Source organism: Bubalus bubalis, chromosome 20 (assembly GCF_019923935.1).
Source record: "Bubalus bubalis isolate 160015118507 breed Murrah chromosome 20, NDDB_SH_1, whole genome shotgun sequence".
In the NCBI taxonomy this organism is placed as follows: domain Eukaryota; kingdom Metazoa; phylum Chordata; class Mammalia; order Artiodactyla; family Bovidae; genus Bubalus; species Bubalus bubalis.
In genome coordinates, this window is record NC_059176.1 from 13,779,477 (window position 1) to 13,795,743 (window position 16,267).

Sequence of the window (16,267 nt, forward strand, 5' to 3'; positions counted from 1 at the left end):
GTCCGACCCTCAGCGACCCCATGGACTGCAGCCTACCAGGCTCCTCCGTCCATGGGATTTTCCAGGCAAGAGTACTGGAGTAGGGTGCCATTGGCTTCTCCGTGGCTTCATCTTAGACCCTTCCAGAGGGTGCATCTGAGAACTGCTGGGAGAGGCGAGGAGGGAAGGAGCCGAGGGTGCAGGCACCTGGCGCTCAGGTGCAGGGACGGACAGCCACGCCCCATGCCTCACAGTCCGCGCGCACCTCTTGTCGGGTGGGGCGGACCTGAGGGGGCGGGGCGGAGCGGACCTGGAGAGAGGGCGGGGCGGTCTTCAGGGGACGGGGGCGGGGCCTCAGGGCGCGGCAGCGCGAGGTGACCTGAATCACGGTTCCCGCGGGCGGCGACGCCACAGCGCCCACTACCTCGAGCAGGTAACCGGCCGCGGCCGCGCGGCACTGCCTCAGCGGCGTGTGAAGCAGGGACTCCCCGAGAGCGAAGCGTGGAGACCGCGGGGACGCGGCGGGGGAGAGAGCCAGGGGGCTCAGGTGTGGGGTCCCGGGCGCTTCCTCGGGTAAGCTGTGTGGCTTCGAGCGGCCGTTGCTGGGCCCACCGGGTGGGACTCGCCGGCGGCTGAATAGCCCCCTCACCCGCAGCCTCTGGAGGCTGTGTGTGGAGCAATTGTTTTGTAGGGTTTGGTCTCCTTTAACTTAAAAAAAAAAAAAAAAAAGTCGCACTATTTCGGTACAAGATTCTCCTCAGCGACGCCTGCTCTTCTCGGGCCTGAGGGAAGTTTCCTCGACAACCGGGATCTCTGAGGCCTGGAGGGCAGGGACCCGCCCTGTGGAGCACTGGGTCCGCTGGGTTCACGGGTCTCCTTGTTGGGATCCCCGGGCCGGACGGAGGGGAGACCCCAGCCCTGGTGGAGCCAGCCGCGCGCTTCCGACCACCGGCTCTGAGAGCAGGGGCTGCGGGGGGCTGGGGTGGCCTGTGGGTTAAGAGGGAAGAGGAGGCTTTTCTTTTACCTGGAGAAACTGATGAGAACTGGTTAGAGAATTGTTTCTATCTGCGATGTTTCTGAAACTTTTTGAATCCGCGGAGGGGTGCTAAATATCACTTTGCTTTGAATTTTGGAAAATATGAATTATCTACCTAGCTAGTCGGACACGATTGAAGCGACTTAGCAGCAGCAACAACAGCAGCAGATTTTAGATTTGGCTTCTGTCTCCTCCAGTTTTTTTTTTTTTTTCTTGTGTCTTTACTATGATTTTCTTTAAATCAAGAAAATACTACCCATGAATCGAGGCTATATGGCACACACATGGTAGGTATAGGTAAGATAAATGCCAAGACAAAAAACGCTGATTGATTCCTTTAGAACAGGGGTCCCCCCACCTCTGAGATTAATGCTTGATGATCTGAGGTCTAGCTGATGTAATAATAATAGAAATAAAGTGCACAATAAATGTAATATGCTTAAATCATTTCAAAACCACCTGGGGCACCCCCCTGGCTCCCCCGGCCGGCCTCCCCCCACACACACCACCTCCATGGAAAAATTCTCTTCCACCAAACTGGTCACTGGGGCCAAAAAGTACCAAAAAGTTCGGGACCCCTGCTTTAAAATACAGCATGTAAAAGAATTGCTTTCATTTTTAAAATATACTGATATATGGCAAAATCAATACAATATTGTAAAGTTAAAAAATAAAATAAATAAATAAATGGAGACAAAAAAATATACTGATTCTTCCTCCAAGTAGGCTGTTTGATAGAGGTGTTTTCCCTAATTGCTGCCGCTGCTGCTGCTAAGTCACTTCAGTCGTGTCCAACTCTGTTTACTGCTATAAGTAGCCTGGAAATATTAAGAGTTAACAGTAACAACACTCTGTACTTACCAGTTCAATATTTTGATATGTGACTTTTTCAAGGTTAAAAATTGCTCTTTCTGGAAGAAAATATTAATATTGATTGCCTTTGAGAACTGGGATTTGAGATATTTTATCATGTATTTTGTAGCTTTTGCTAATGACTTTGAGTGTGGTGGAAAAAGCTTTCATAAAAATTTGCTCTTTTTTTAAAAACTCCTCAAGAAACAAAAATTTTAAGTTCCTCTTGTATTTTATTGGCTCCACTTGAATTACAATTGTGTATTCACAAATAAAACTAACAAACTGAGGGACTAATTCAGGTTGAGAGAAAATGAGATTGTGATTCTTGTGGGACCTTCGGCAGAGCTGTCTAGTTGATAGTTAGGTATATTGGTACTGGGATTTTCTAAAGTCAGGATCAGAGTTGTGAATGTTGGAAACTACCCATGGACTTGTGATACTTAATCTTGTGAGAGTGGAAGAAATGATTCAAGTAAGTAGAATTAAAAAAAAAAAGAGGAAGACCAAGGATGGAAAATACCAGTACTTAAGTGATGGATAGAGACAGCCAAGGAGACCAAGGAGGCAGTTCAGGAAAGAAGGAAGCAAATTAACAGACAGTGGTGTCATAGAAGCCAGGAAAGGGAAGAGTTTTAATAAAGGATAGAAATCTATTTTAAAGTCAAATGAAATAGAGGAATCAGGAAGACAGGAACTGATAAAGTGCCTGTTGGCTTTGGTAGTTAGAAGGCTGTCGTTGAACTCAACAAGCATAGTTTAAATATTGGGTTGGCCAAAAATTTTGAGATTTTCCATATCTTACAGAAAAACCTGAAGAACCTTTTTGGCCAACCCAATAAAAAGATAAGGATGGAAGCTAAATTTGAATGACTTTGAGGAGTAAATAGAAGATTAAGAAATAAAGATAGTGAGTGTAGAATCCTTATTTTGAGACACAAAGATTTGAAGAAGTGATAGGGTAGTAGAGTATAGGGGAGTTTATGGTCAGATTGGAAAGAATATAAGGTTAATAGGATACATTTATATTAAAGAGCATCTCCCAGCATGGTTCCTGTCTGCTGGTTAAGTAGTAGCTGAGAGCAAGTATCTGAGCATATTGAATAGAAAATATTTAATCCCCCCCAATTCAAATTATGAACACTATTTTAGTGGTATTTTGATCTGTTGAGTTCAGATGTTGTCAGTGTTAAAGTCACACTTTAACAAACTGTTGAATTGTATTTCACCTGACTTCCAGTATTTAGATGCTCCCAACTTAGCATCTTAAAAAAAGCAGAGACATTACTTTGCCAACAAAGATTCATATAGTCAAAGCTCTGGTTTTTCCATTAGTCATGTATGGATGTGAGAGTTGGACCATGAAGAAGGCTGAGCGCCAAAGAATTGATGCTTTTGAACTGTGGTGTTAAAGACTCTTGAGAGTCCCTTGTTCCTTGGAACCACTTTAACATTCTTGCCTTGAGAACCCCGAGTAGTATAAAGAAAATCAACCCTGACTATTCATTGGAAGGACTGATTCTGAAGCTGAGCCTCAAATACTTTGGCCACCTGATGTGAAGAGCTGACTTGTTAGAAAAGACCCAGATGCTGGGAAAGATTGAAGGCAGGAGAAGGGGACAACAGAGAATGAGATGGTTGAATGGCATCACCAACTCAATGGACAAGAGTTTGAGCAAGCTCTGGGATATGGTGAAGGACAGGGAAGCCTGGCGTGCTGCAGTCCATGGGGTCACAAAAAGTCAGACACGACTGAGTGAACAATAACTTTTAAGTCATGTGATTTTTCTAGTGTGTATCTCAATGACTCTTCTAAAAATCTTATATAGGTATCAGACAATTTGGCTGAATCAGAATTCATGAGGCATATACACCAGTTAGGGCCTTTGCTTCGGTTATTATCATGCATTTAAGGGAAAATGCTCTTAGATGAAAATTTCTGAGTTTAACTTCAGTCTTCACTGAGAGTTTAACTTTTTTGTTCAGGCAGTAATTTTATGTGTATTTTTCTTAGGATATGAAACAAATGGCTAAAAATGGAAAAGGCAAACAAGTGTTGATAAGAATGTGGAACAACCGGAACTCTTGTACTCTGCTGGTAGAAGTGTAAATTGATGGCAGTATCTACTAAAGTGAAGCATATGAATAAGTTACGCCCAAACTATACCTGACAAAACTCTAGAAACAACAAACTAAGGTAATAGAAAACAGATCAGTGGTTACCTGAGGGTAGGGGGCAGCAAGGGAAGGAAAAGGGGATGGATGTAAAGGGGGTAACTTTCAGGCATGGCAAATTTATTCATCAGTCAGTTCAGTTCAGTTGCTAAGTTATGTTCGACTCTTTGTGACCCTTGAACTGCAGCACGCCAGGCTTCCCTGTCCCATGAATGTATTAATGGGTATGTTCATTTTCTTGATTGTAAAGATGTTTCTGCTTCTGTATACATATGTCTGACTCATGTAATTGTACATTTTAAATATGTGCAATTCACTTAAGTCAGTACCTCAATAAAACTGTTAAAAAAAAAAAAAAGAGTAAAAATAGTAGAATGGGAATTCCCTGGTGATCCACTGGTAGGACTCCGTGCTTCCACTCTAGCAGGGATGGGTTTGATCCCTGGTCAGGGAACTACAACCCTGTAAGCTGCAGGGCAGAGGCCAAAGCCAAACAAAACAAACCAGAGAGTAGAAGAAAACACATCATTTAAGTATGTTTATTTAAGTATTGTAGTTATCTCAGGATTATGGGGTTATTGTTAATTTTTATTTTCTTCATATAGTTTTCTGTATTTTCATAATTTATACCACAGCCATGTGTTTGCTTAATTTTTAAATGAAAAATTTTAATGAAAATTTTTAAATGAAAATGTGTACAAAATAGTACTTTTGATACATCTACATGTTTAGAGACTACAGATAAAATAGATGCCCTGTACCTATATCGTGCTATAGACTAATACATATTTTTTTAACCATAATTGTATCTTTTTTCTTGATCATGTCTTTTGCTATGCTCCTTGAATTTTTGTATAGTTTTACTACATAAGTAAGTATTCATAAGTAATGTACTTTCAGTTTCATGTTTTGGGGGAACACATAATTGTATTTATGAGAGTCATCTATGTTGTGTTATAGTTCATTTCCTTTTTTTGCTTCATAGCACTCCACTATATGAATTTACAACTGTTATCCATCCTCCTGTTGATGGATATTTAGGGTGTTTTCAGTCTTCATATTAAAATCTGATTTTGCTTTTTGCCATTAAAAGCTATTTTGTTATTACAGTACCTATTCATGTTTCTCTGTGTCCATGTGTAAGAATTTCCTGTGCTTTTTTGCCTCAGAGTAGAGTTGTGGATCTTCAGATTTGCTAGATAATACTGAATTGCTTTATAACAGTTCATACTCTCAAAAGCAATGTGTTAAGTATTCACATTGTTCCCTTTCTCAACAACATTTGAGAGATTTGTACATTTGTAATAATCTGAATTTTTTCTTTTCAACCATCTGGTAGGTGAGAAATGGTGGGGTTTAATTTACATTTCCTTAATTATGGATGTGTGGGATGGCTATTTGTGTTTTTTGCCTGTTTTTAATTTTTTGTCTTTTAAAAGTTGATTTCTGGCATATATATATATATACATTTTCTGGATACTAATCCCTTATCAGTTATGCTTGTGGCAAATATCTTTTTTCTAGTAAGTAGCTTGTCTTTTCGGAGAAGGTGATGGCACCCCACTCCAGTACTCTTGCCTGGAAAATCCCATGGAAGGAGGAGCCTGGTGGGCTGCAGTCCATGGGGTCAGGAAGAGTTGGACACCACTGAGCGACTTCCCTTTCACTTTTCACTTTCCTGCATTGGAGAAGGCAATGGCAACCCACTCCAGTGTTTTTGCCTGGAGAATCCCAGGGACGGGGGAGCCTGGTGGGCTGCCGTCTATGGGGTCGCACAGAGTCAGACACGACTGATGTGACTTAGCAGCAGCAGCAGCAGCTTGTCTTTTACTTTCTTTATAGTGGTTTTTGACAGACACATTCATTTTGTAGTTTAACGTGGTTGAATATGTCAAGTTTTCCTTATGGTTTGCTCTTTTGACATCTTGTTTAACAACTCTTTCCTTTCCCGGAGATCATAAAGATACAGTCTGATGTTTTCTTCTAAAAGCTTTAAAATGTTGCCTTTCATAGTTGTGTCCTTAGCCCATGTGAAATTAATTTTTGCGTGGTGTGAAGTAGGAATCCAGTTTCATTTTTTTTCCATACAGGTAATCCACTCTTCCCAGCATCGTTTATTGAATATTCTGTTTTTCTTTTCAATAATCTATAAGTGTCATATGTCAACTTTCCATACATATGTTCACATGTTTCTGGGCTATCCTTTTATTGGTTTCTTTGTGTATCCTTGCTGCAATGTTACTTTTACTTAGTTATGTAAAGAGCCTCCATACCTAAAAGACAAGTCACTTATCCATGCTTCTTTTAGGACTCAAATAATGTTTAATGGTTTTTCTAAAGTAAACTTTTCATCAGAGTATATAGAAATATGTTATTTAAGTCTTAAATATCTGCTGTAGTCACCCAAGGTCACAAGTACTTCCGAAGCTACTTTATTGTGGATTATATTAGGCTGTCTTTAGTTTTTGCAAATCCTGTCCTAACTCACTGGAGTTAACTTTAACTTGAAAAGTAAATATTGGATTTTTACTTTTGGAATATAGTTAAGGCATTTGGAAAAACCTTCACACTGAAAATAGCTAAGAATAGCTGTATTAAAAAAAATTTTTTTAAGGTACTTAGGATTTTATATGCCAAAATCTAAGAGAAAGCTGGAAATCTAAGACTGTAGGAGCCCTTGAGCTTTATTTGCTTTGAAGGTAGTTTCTAAACTGGGGGAATTTGATTAGATTTGAATAAGAATTTGGTAGATTTGTAGGGTTTGAGGCATAGTTAGAAGTCAGTCCAGGGCTTATTCACGGTTAGCCAACAAGAGACTTCTGCCCATAATTCTGGGATCCCAAAGGTCTGTGATGTCATGGAAAGGATGAAACTTTCTTCAGGGATCTGCAAGGAAAGTTGTCTCAATGCCAAGTGAAACAGAAGGGGGAAAAAAACCTGTCCTTGGGCAGTCAAAACTACCAGATCACGGGGGAAGTACACGTCACTTTGGTGGTCTAAAAAAATTTCAATATGTAAATTTAAAAAATCTTTTTTTCTTTCTTTCTGTATGTGTATATATATATATGCCGTAAAATTCACCCTTAAGAGTGTATAATTCTGTGGGTTTTCTTATATCCACAAAGTTGTACAACTATCATTAGTATCTTAATTCCAGACCACTTTTATTACCTCCAGAAAAAAACCTTATACCACTAATAGTCATTCCCCATATTCTTCTTTTCCCCCAACTCTTGGCAACTTCTAATCTACTTTTGTCTCTGTGATTTGCTTACTCTGGGCATTTGATATGAATGAAATCATATAATATGCCTTTTGTGTCTTATTTCACTTAGCATAATTGTTTCAAGGATTATTCATGTTTGCTGTAAATCAGTACTTTATTCTTTTTAATGGCTGACTGATACTCCATTGTATGGATAATACCACACTTTGTTTTCCCATTCCTTGGTGATGGTTATAGCTACTTCTTGGCTCTTACAAATATTTGCGTAGAAGTTTTTGTATGGAAATGTGTTTTCCATTCTCATAGGAAATATATTTTCATTCTCCACTTACCTACAAGTATGAATTGCTGGGTCATATGGTAATTCTGTATTTGTTTTGAGGAACTGCCAAACTGTTTTCCAAATCAGCTACACCTACCAACAACGTATGAGGGTTCTAGTTTTTCCACATCCTCACCAATGCTTACTTTTCTCTGTCTTTTTGATTATAGCTATCTTAGTGTGTGTGAAGTGGTAGCTCATTGAGGTTTTGATTTGCATTTCCCTAATAACTGATGATGTTGAGCACCTTTATGTGTGTTTATTAGCTGTGTTTTTCTTTCTTTTTTTTTTTTTTTTTGAGAAATGTCTGTTCACATCCTTTGCTAATTTTAAAATCAAGTTATATGTCAAGGCATGAATTTAAAATGATATGATATACAACTGCAAATTCTCTGTAGGAGTATACTTTCGTCTTTGGCTTAAGAAATTTCTACCAGTTAAGTTTTGAGGTCAATGGATAATCTGTAAAAGATAACCAAGTGGAAATAAGACAACCTGAGCAAGAATCAGCAAAAACAGTGGACAATTAGAGGAAAACTTGCAAATGCTTATGTATTGTAATTACTAATTATTGATTATTAAACTAACCCTGATGGGCTCTATTTAAGTAAATAAAAGTCACAATTGAAAATACATGCAGGGAGCAGGAATCTGAAAGGTACCAAACTGGTTGAAAAACAAACTGAATGTAATTTCTATTAATGAAAAATGCAGTAATAAAAACTCAAAACTCATTTGTTAAGTTTAACCACAGATTAGGCAATTAGGCAAATCCCAAGAGAGAATGAATGACCTGGAATATAGATCAGAGTAAATCATTCAGAATACAGCTCAAAGATACAGAAATGGAAGATATGAAAGAGATTAAGATACATGAAAGTTAGAATAATCAGAACGAGAAGTGAAGAAAGTTTAGTGAATGGCGTTCCTGAAAGAAAAGAAATAGAGAATGGGCAAAAACTGTATTTAAAGAGATAACGAATGAGAATTTAGTACTGGAAAGTCTACCAGTACAGGTGGAAAGATACCAATCCACAGATTAGGTGTTAAAGTGTACCCAATTGTTTATGCATCTGTTGATGGATACTTGATAATTTCTATGTTTTGGCTATTCAAATAGAGCTTCTGTGAACACTAATGTATCAGTCTTTGTATAGATATAAAATTTCTTTTTTCTTGAATAAATACCTAGGAAAGAAATGTCTGGATCATGTGGTAGCTGTATGTTTAACTTAAACTGCCAAACCATTTTATAGTCCCACCAGTTGAAAATGAGAGTTCTATTTGTTCCACATGCTTGGAACGGTCAGTCTTTGCAATTTCATTAATTCTAACAAGTGTGTAGTATTATCTCATTGTAGTTTAACTTGCATTTCCTTAATGAATTATGGTGTTGAATGTGTTTTTAATGTACTTTTTTGGCTATTCGTATATTTTTTGTGGAGATGTGTCTGTCCAAATCCTTTTTAAAATGGATTACTTTTATTTTTATTATTGAGTTGTAGTGGTTTTAAAAAATGTTTTGTATTGGATGTATGAGCCATTTTAATATGATGTGCCTTGGCATAATTTTCTTCATGGTTTCTAAGCTTAGTGTTTGTTGAGTTTCTTAGACCTGAGCTTTGTATGTCTCATATGTGGAAAATTTTAGTATCATTTCTTAAAAATTTTTTTCTGCCTCCCCATTACTGTCATGAATTTCAATACATGTATATTCAGTTCAGTTCAATTCAGTCACTCAGTTGTGTCCTACTCTTTGCGACCCCATGAATGGCAGCACGCCAGGCCTCCCTGTCCATCACCAACTCCCGGAGTTCACTCAGACTCACGTCCATCGAGTCAGTGATGCCATCCAGCCATCTCATCCTCTGTTGTCCCCTTCTCCTCCTGCCCCCAATCCCTCCCAGCATCAGAGTCATTTCCAAAGAGTCAACTCTTCACATGAAGTGGCAAAAATATTGGAGTTTCAACTTTAGCATCATTCCTTCCAAAGAAACCCCAGGGCTGATCTCCTTCAGAATGGACTGGTTGGATCTCCTTGCAGTCCAAGGGACTCTCAAGAGTCTTCTCCAATACCACAGTTCAAAAGCATGTATATTAGGCTTCTTGAAATTGTTTCATGGGTCTGAGATAGGTTTTTCATTTTGTTTTTATTCTTTTTTTTCCTCTTTGTATTTCATTTGGGGTCTCATTGCTGTGCTTATTGTTTCTTTTGCAGTATCTAATCTGCTTTATTAATGCCATCAGTATTTTTTCCATCTCAAACATTATAGTTTTCCTCTTTAGAAGTTGGTTTGTGTCTTTTTTTTTATTCTTCCAAGTTTCTACTTAACTTTTTGCACATATAGAATCACTTATAACTGTTTTGAGGTCCTTAACTGTTCATATCTGTATTGGTTCCAATTGATGGATTTTTCTCTGCATTATTTTTTTCCCTTTCTTTGTATGTCTGGTAATTTTTTATTGGTTGCTACCAGAGATTGTAAATTTTACCTTTTGTGATATATATATTTAGATTTCTATAATTATTTTCTGCTTTGGGACATAGTTAAATTTCTTAGAAATAGTTTGATCCTTTTGAGACTTGTTGTTAAGATTTGTTAGGTCAGACTAGTCTTTAATGTAGGGCTATTTATTCCCCACCACTAAGGCAAGTCTCTCTGAGTCCTCTATTCAGTATTCTGTGTGAGGTTTTTCCAGTTTGGTTGGTGGGGACAGGCATTATTACTGACCTTAGTAAGGGTTGTTATGGTCTTTGTAACATTTTCTGGTGGTCTTCCTTCAGTCTTGTGTAGTTTCTCTATATGCATGCTCTGATCAGTACTATGCTGCTGCTGCTAAGTCGCTTCAGTCGTGTCCGACTCTGTGCGACCCCATAGACGGCAGCCCATCAGGCTCCACCATCCCTGGGATTCTCTAGGCAAGAACACTGGAGTGGGTTTCCATTTCCTTCTCTAATGTATGAAAGTGAAAAGTGAAAGTGAAGTCGCTCAGTCTTGTCCGACTCTTATCGACCCCATGAACTGCAGCCCACCAGGCTCCTCCGTCCATGGGATTTTCCAGGCAAGAGTACTGGAGTTGGGTGCCATTGCCTTCTCCGGATCAGTACCATACTGAATACTTAAGTAGGACCTTCCACTGATGTTTGTGCTTCTTTCTGTGTACCCATCTCTGCTCTCCAGTAGTCTTGCATAACAAACTAGCTCCATTATTCTTATTTATATAAGAATCCCTCTCTCATCTCCAGTTCATTTTGGATGGTTCAAGGCCATGTAAACTTTGAAAACTCTTCCCCCAGAAGCAGTAATCATTTTTAACCAGTCCCCTCACATTTCCCTCATAATTAATGTAAAGTATTTGCAAGTTGACAAGTCCAGAAATGTAGTTTGATGAGCATGTTGGGAGTTTTTATATAGTGTTAGTCACTCAGTCTTGTCCGACTCTTTGTCACCCCGTGGACTATAACCCGCCAGGCTTCTCTGTCCATAGTATTCTCCAGGCAAGAATACTGGAGTGGGTTGCCATTTCCTCCTCAAAGGGATCTTCCCAACCCAGTTTTTATATAACCTAGTTATTATACATTGTTTCATTGTCTATCAACTACATATTTGCTGAGTTCCTGTTGTATTCCCAGCATCATACAAGGTTCTGAGTGTTAAGTAGAAAAGTGAGGGCAATATTGTTTCTGGAAAGTTTTTATTCTAGCAGGGGAGATAGAACAGTTGTCATGAAATGTCATGAAAAATGTAAAACTTAAAAAAAGTTCACTAGATGTTTAAAGATGAGAAAAATTAGTATGATATGGCATGTCAGGGAATGCATCCTCTAAACTGAGACTGAGAAGGGCCTTTGAAAAAATGTATAAATTAAAAAATAATAATAAATTACAAGATATAATGGAAGAAAAGGTGCCATTTAGCCAAATAAATTTTGTGGGCATACACTTAATAGAAGTTCAAAATTTATGAGGAAAACTATAAAAAAACTCCCAAAGATACAAACATAAACTTAAACAGGTATTTTGAATCAGAAGACTCTACATCCTAAAGATGTCAGTTTTTTTCTAAAATAATATATAAATGTAACATGATCTCAATAAAAACTTTTAATTCCTAGGTCTGGACTAATTATAAAGTTTATTTGTAAGAACAGACAAGCAAGCATAGCTAGGAAAATTTTGAAATTGAAGACTAGTAAGATTGGAAGTCTAGCTTTACTGGATATTGAAACATAAGCCTTATAATTTTTTTTTTTTTTGGCTGCGCTGGGTCTTTGTTGTGGCATGCAGGCTTTCTCTTGGAGAAGGCAATGGCACCCTACTCCAGTACTCTTGCCTGGAAAATCCCATGGATGGAGGAGCCTGGTAGGCTGCAGTCCATGGGGTCGTGAAGAGTCAGATACGACTGAGTGACTTCACTTTCACTTTTCACTTTCATGCATTGGAGAAGGAAATGGCAACCCACTCCGGTGTTCTTGCCTGGAGAATCCCAGGGACAGGGGAGCCTGGTGGGCTGCTGTCTCTGGGGTCGCACAGAGTCAGACACAACTGAAGTGACTTAGCAGCAGCAGCAGCAGGCTTTCTCTAGTTGCAGCTGAGGGCTTTTCTTGTCGCAGAGCATGGGCTTTAGGGCACATGGACTCAGTAGTTGCGGCACATGGGCTTAGTTGCCTCACAACATGTGGGATCTTAGTTCCCTGACCAGGGATTGAACCTGTGTTCCTGCATTGAAAGGCAGATTCTTAACCACTGGACCACAAGGGGAGTCACATAATTTTTAAAATGTATTGGTTCAGGAATACAAATCAATTGAATACAAACTATAAAACCCAAGCCCAATGACATGTGGAAATTTAGTCTGTAATAAAAGCAGCATCCTAAAATCAGTGTAGAAAATATGGAATTTTTAATAAGTGGTGTTTGTGATACTAGAATAGTCAATTGAGAGAAGATAGGATTGGATCCTGTTCACACACTACTGGGATGTACAGTATTCACACACCCATATATATATGTATGTTTGTATATATGCCTGTTTATATATACACATACACATTCCCACTCCTGTTTTTTGCATAGCAGAAAACACCATCATCAAATTGAAAAGACAGTGACAAACTGGAAGAATGTTTACCACTTACATTATGGACGTTGCATTAGTCTTTCAAATATTTATCCTCTAAAACTGAGGAAGAAAAGGACTGGTAATTATATAGAAAAATGGACAAAAGAGAATGAACAGTGAGATGAATTAAGATTTGCCACAAGCTGATGCTGAAGCTAAAACTCCAATACTTTGGCCACCTGATGCGAAGAGCTGACTCATTTGAAAAGACGCCCCCCGCCATGAGCTACAGTCAAGCAGGCTGTCTGTGAACCCACGCAGGACACGGAGACGGGAGCGAGAGGAGAGGGGCCCTTAGCTGACATCAGTTACCCATTCCACACCAGTCACCTGCCCTGCTAATTGAAAACCCTGGGAAGACGAATCTATTCACAGAGAAGACGTTGGCAAAAGAAAATAGACCCCTCGGAAGGAAAACGGCTTGGTTACTGTTTCACCTAAGAAGTGAGATGAGATATGAAGCAATGTTTTATTTCACGTTACCTGAAACCTCTCAGATAAAGTCTTCCCTAGCCCCTGGAACTGAATAAGGAGACACAGACAAGCCTTTATTACTAGCAGCAGAGAATAAGAGCTACGTCTCACCACATTTCAGTGACCTTGCTGTGTGAGTTGTTTCTTCCAGTTCTTTGGAGTGATTTAACTGAACAGGTGCAAGTGGTCTGAAAGTTAGAGGAAGAGCAAGCCACCAGTGACATGGCAGTGAGGACTCTGTCCACATCGTATTTCCATGTTTGTACTATTCGTCAAAGACCACCCTCCAGAGTTTAAACCAGAGACACTGAAAGAGACGTAAGAAAAAGAAGATAGGATAAAATAGAAATACAGCCCAAGTATATCCCCAGGTACTAAACAAGAGAGTAAATAGTTAATAATACTGTGTTATATATTGGATTGGCCAAAACATTTGTTCAGTTTTTCTGTAAGATGGCTCTCATATTGCCTAGTCATCTTTAACTTCATTCAAAACAACTTTGTTAGATTGTTTTATGACAGCTGTCATATCGGCATGCATTAAAAAAAAAATCAAAATTGGTGAATTTTGTGTAGCCACTTCAGTTTTCAAGATGGAAGAGTAAAAGCAACATTTGGGGTATAGTATGCTCTATTATTTCAAGAAAAGTAAAAACGCAACTGAAACACCAAAAAAGAAACAATTTCTCCCGTGTATGGCGAAGGTGCTGTGACTGATTGAACAAATCGAAACTAGTTTGCAAAGTTTCCTGCTGGAGATTTCTCCCTGGACCATGCTCCCTGGTTGGGTAGACAAGTTGAAGTTGATAGCGATCAAATCAAGACATTAATTGAGAACAATCAACATTACACCATTTGGAAGATAGCCAACATACTCAAAATATCCAAATCAAGTATCGAAAATCATTTCCACCAAGTTGGTATGTTAATCGCTTTGATGTTTGGATTCCACATAAGTTAAGTGAATAAAACCTTGATTGTATTTCCACATGCAATTCTTTACTTAAACATGAGGGAAACCTTCCATTTTTAAAACAAATTGTGACGGTCGATGACTGTGCAAGAAAGTAGGATGGAAGAGATCATGGAGCAAATGAAACGAACCACCACTAACCAGAGGCCGGTCTTCATCCAAAGAAGGTGACGTTGTGTGTAGTGGGATTGGAAGGGAGTCCTCTATTACGAGCTCCTTCCAGAAAAACAAATGATTAATTCCCCAAAATACTGCTCCCAATTAGACGACTGAAAGCAGCATTCAACGAAAGCGTCCTGAAGGAGCCGACAGAAAACGCATCACCTCCTGTCAGGACGACACAAGGCTGCAGGTTTCTCTGACGACTGTGCAACTTGGCTGCGAAGCTCTGGTTCGTCCGCCTCGTTCACCAGACACTGCGCCTTCAGATGTCCTTTTCTTTCGGTCTGTACGACATTCTCTTAATGGAAACAATTTCAACGCCCTGGAAGACAGTAAGAGGCACCTGGAGCAGTTCTTTGCTCAAAAAGATAAAAAGTTTTGGGAAGGTGGAAGTATGAAGTTGCCTGAGCAATGGCAGGATGTAATGGAGCAAAACAGTGAATGCATGGTCCAATAAAATTCTCAATGGAAATGAAAAATGTGTCTTTTATTTTTATTTAAAAACCTGAAGGAACTTTTTGGCCAATCCAATATTTGACGCTGCTAACAGAGTAGACCTTAAATGTTCTCACACAAAAAAGAGTGATAATTACGTGATGGGACACAGGTGGTAGCCTGTACTGTTTAATATGATATAATCATTTTGCAACATATGAATGTATCAAATCAACATGCAGTGTACCTTAAACATACAGAGTGGTGTTTGTCAATTATATCTCAGTAAAGCTAGAAAAAATTTTATAAAGAGAGTAACAGGAAAACATGTAGGGTGTTACTTGAATGTTTTTGTAAGATAGTAGAATGACTTCAACAGGAGCATCGATTTCACTAAAGTTTTATATGAAAATATCTGCAGTCAAAAGTAATGTTCAACTTTGCATGAAAGCAAGTAAAAAAAAAAAAAAGAAAAATGGACGAAAGAGAATGAACAGTGAGATGAATTAAGATTTGCCACAAGCTGATGCTGAAGCTGAAACTCCAATACTTTGGCCACCTGATGCGAAGAGCTGACTCATTTGAAAAGACCCTGATGCTGGGAAAGATTGAGGGCAGGAGGAGAAGGGGAAGACAGAGGATGAGATGGTTGGATGGCATCACCGACTCAATGGACATGGGTTTGAGTAAACTCTGGGAGTTGGTGATGGACAGGGAGGCCTGGTGTGCTCTGGTTCATGGGGTCACAAAGAGTCGGACATGACTGAGCAACTGAACTGAACTGATCATTGTTTAGTCCAGGTGGTAGGGGGTTTGTTATACAATTTTGTCTCCTCTTGCATACATTTGAAATTTCCCATGAAAAATTTTGGTTTAAGTAGGTGTAAATGAGAATGCATTTGGAACAAGTCACTGAAGCCAAGGTGGGCAATTGGCTTTGTATACCATTTTATGTTTCTGGTAAATTTAGAACAGATTCCCTTTATTTCCAATAGATCTTATTTGTGGTTTAGTTAGCGTGTACATGTGTGTGGGGGTGTGTGTGTGTGAGAGAGAGAGAGAGGGAGAATATGTGTTAGTGTATGTTTAAGACAGATTTTTCTGTTAATGTACTTCTCTGCATTAAACTAACTCATAAAGTATGAAGTTGTTTGTTTATTGGCCCTCATTGGACCTTTGGATTACCAACAGAATTGATTTGGAAGAAGTGAAAATTTTCTCACACTTTTTATGAATGCCATATATTCTTGCAAATTTTATTTGGACATTGATTTAGATATATCAGCTGAAAGAGAAAATTGAGAGTGGAATTTTTTTCCAGATTTAACATTGAGATTGTTCAGTTAGTAATTTTTAAGCATGTTATTTTAATAACTTAGAAGGAACCAAAGTTATATAGAATTACATAAAGGAACAAAAAAATCTATCTTCCTCTAAACAATTTTTTTTGCTTTGGAGCCCTCATAATGCTTTAGAAAGACAGATAATATAATTTATTTAATGATACCTA

At 38.8% G+C, this 16,267-nt stretch overlaps 1 protein-coding gene across 9 annotated transcripts in view; it reads left to right on the plus strand.

Moving 5' to 3' along the window:
* Positions 1-297: 297 nt before the first annotated feature.
* Positions 298-16,267, plus strand: part of TC2N (tandem C2 domains, nuclear) — a 49,018-nt gene continuing 33,048 nt past the window's right edge. For 2 of the 9 annotated variants that reach the window (XM_025270915.3, XM_025270916.3), the window contains exons 1-2: positions 337-552; positions 3,882-4,064. The gene's annotated coding sequence lies outside the window, so the exon portion shown is untranslated. Of the gene's footprint in view, positions 553-3,881; positions 4,065-16,267 lie in introns of all 9 variants that reach the window. The other 7 variants (XM_025270913.3, XM_025270918.3, XM_025270911.3 and 4 more) reach the window with 6 other exon arrangements.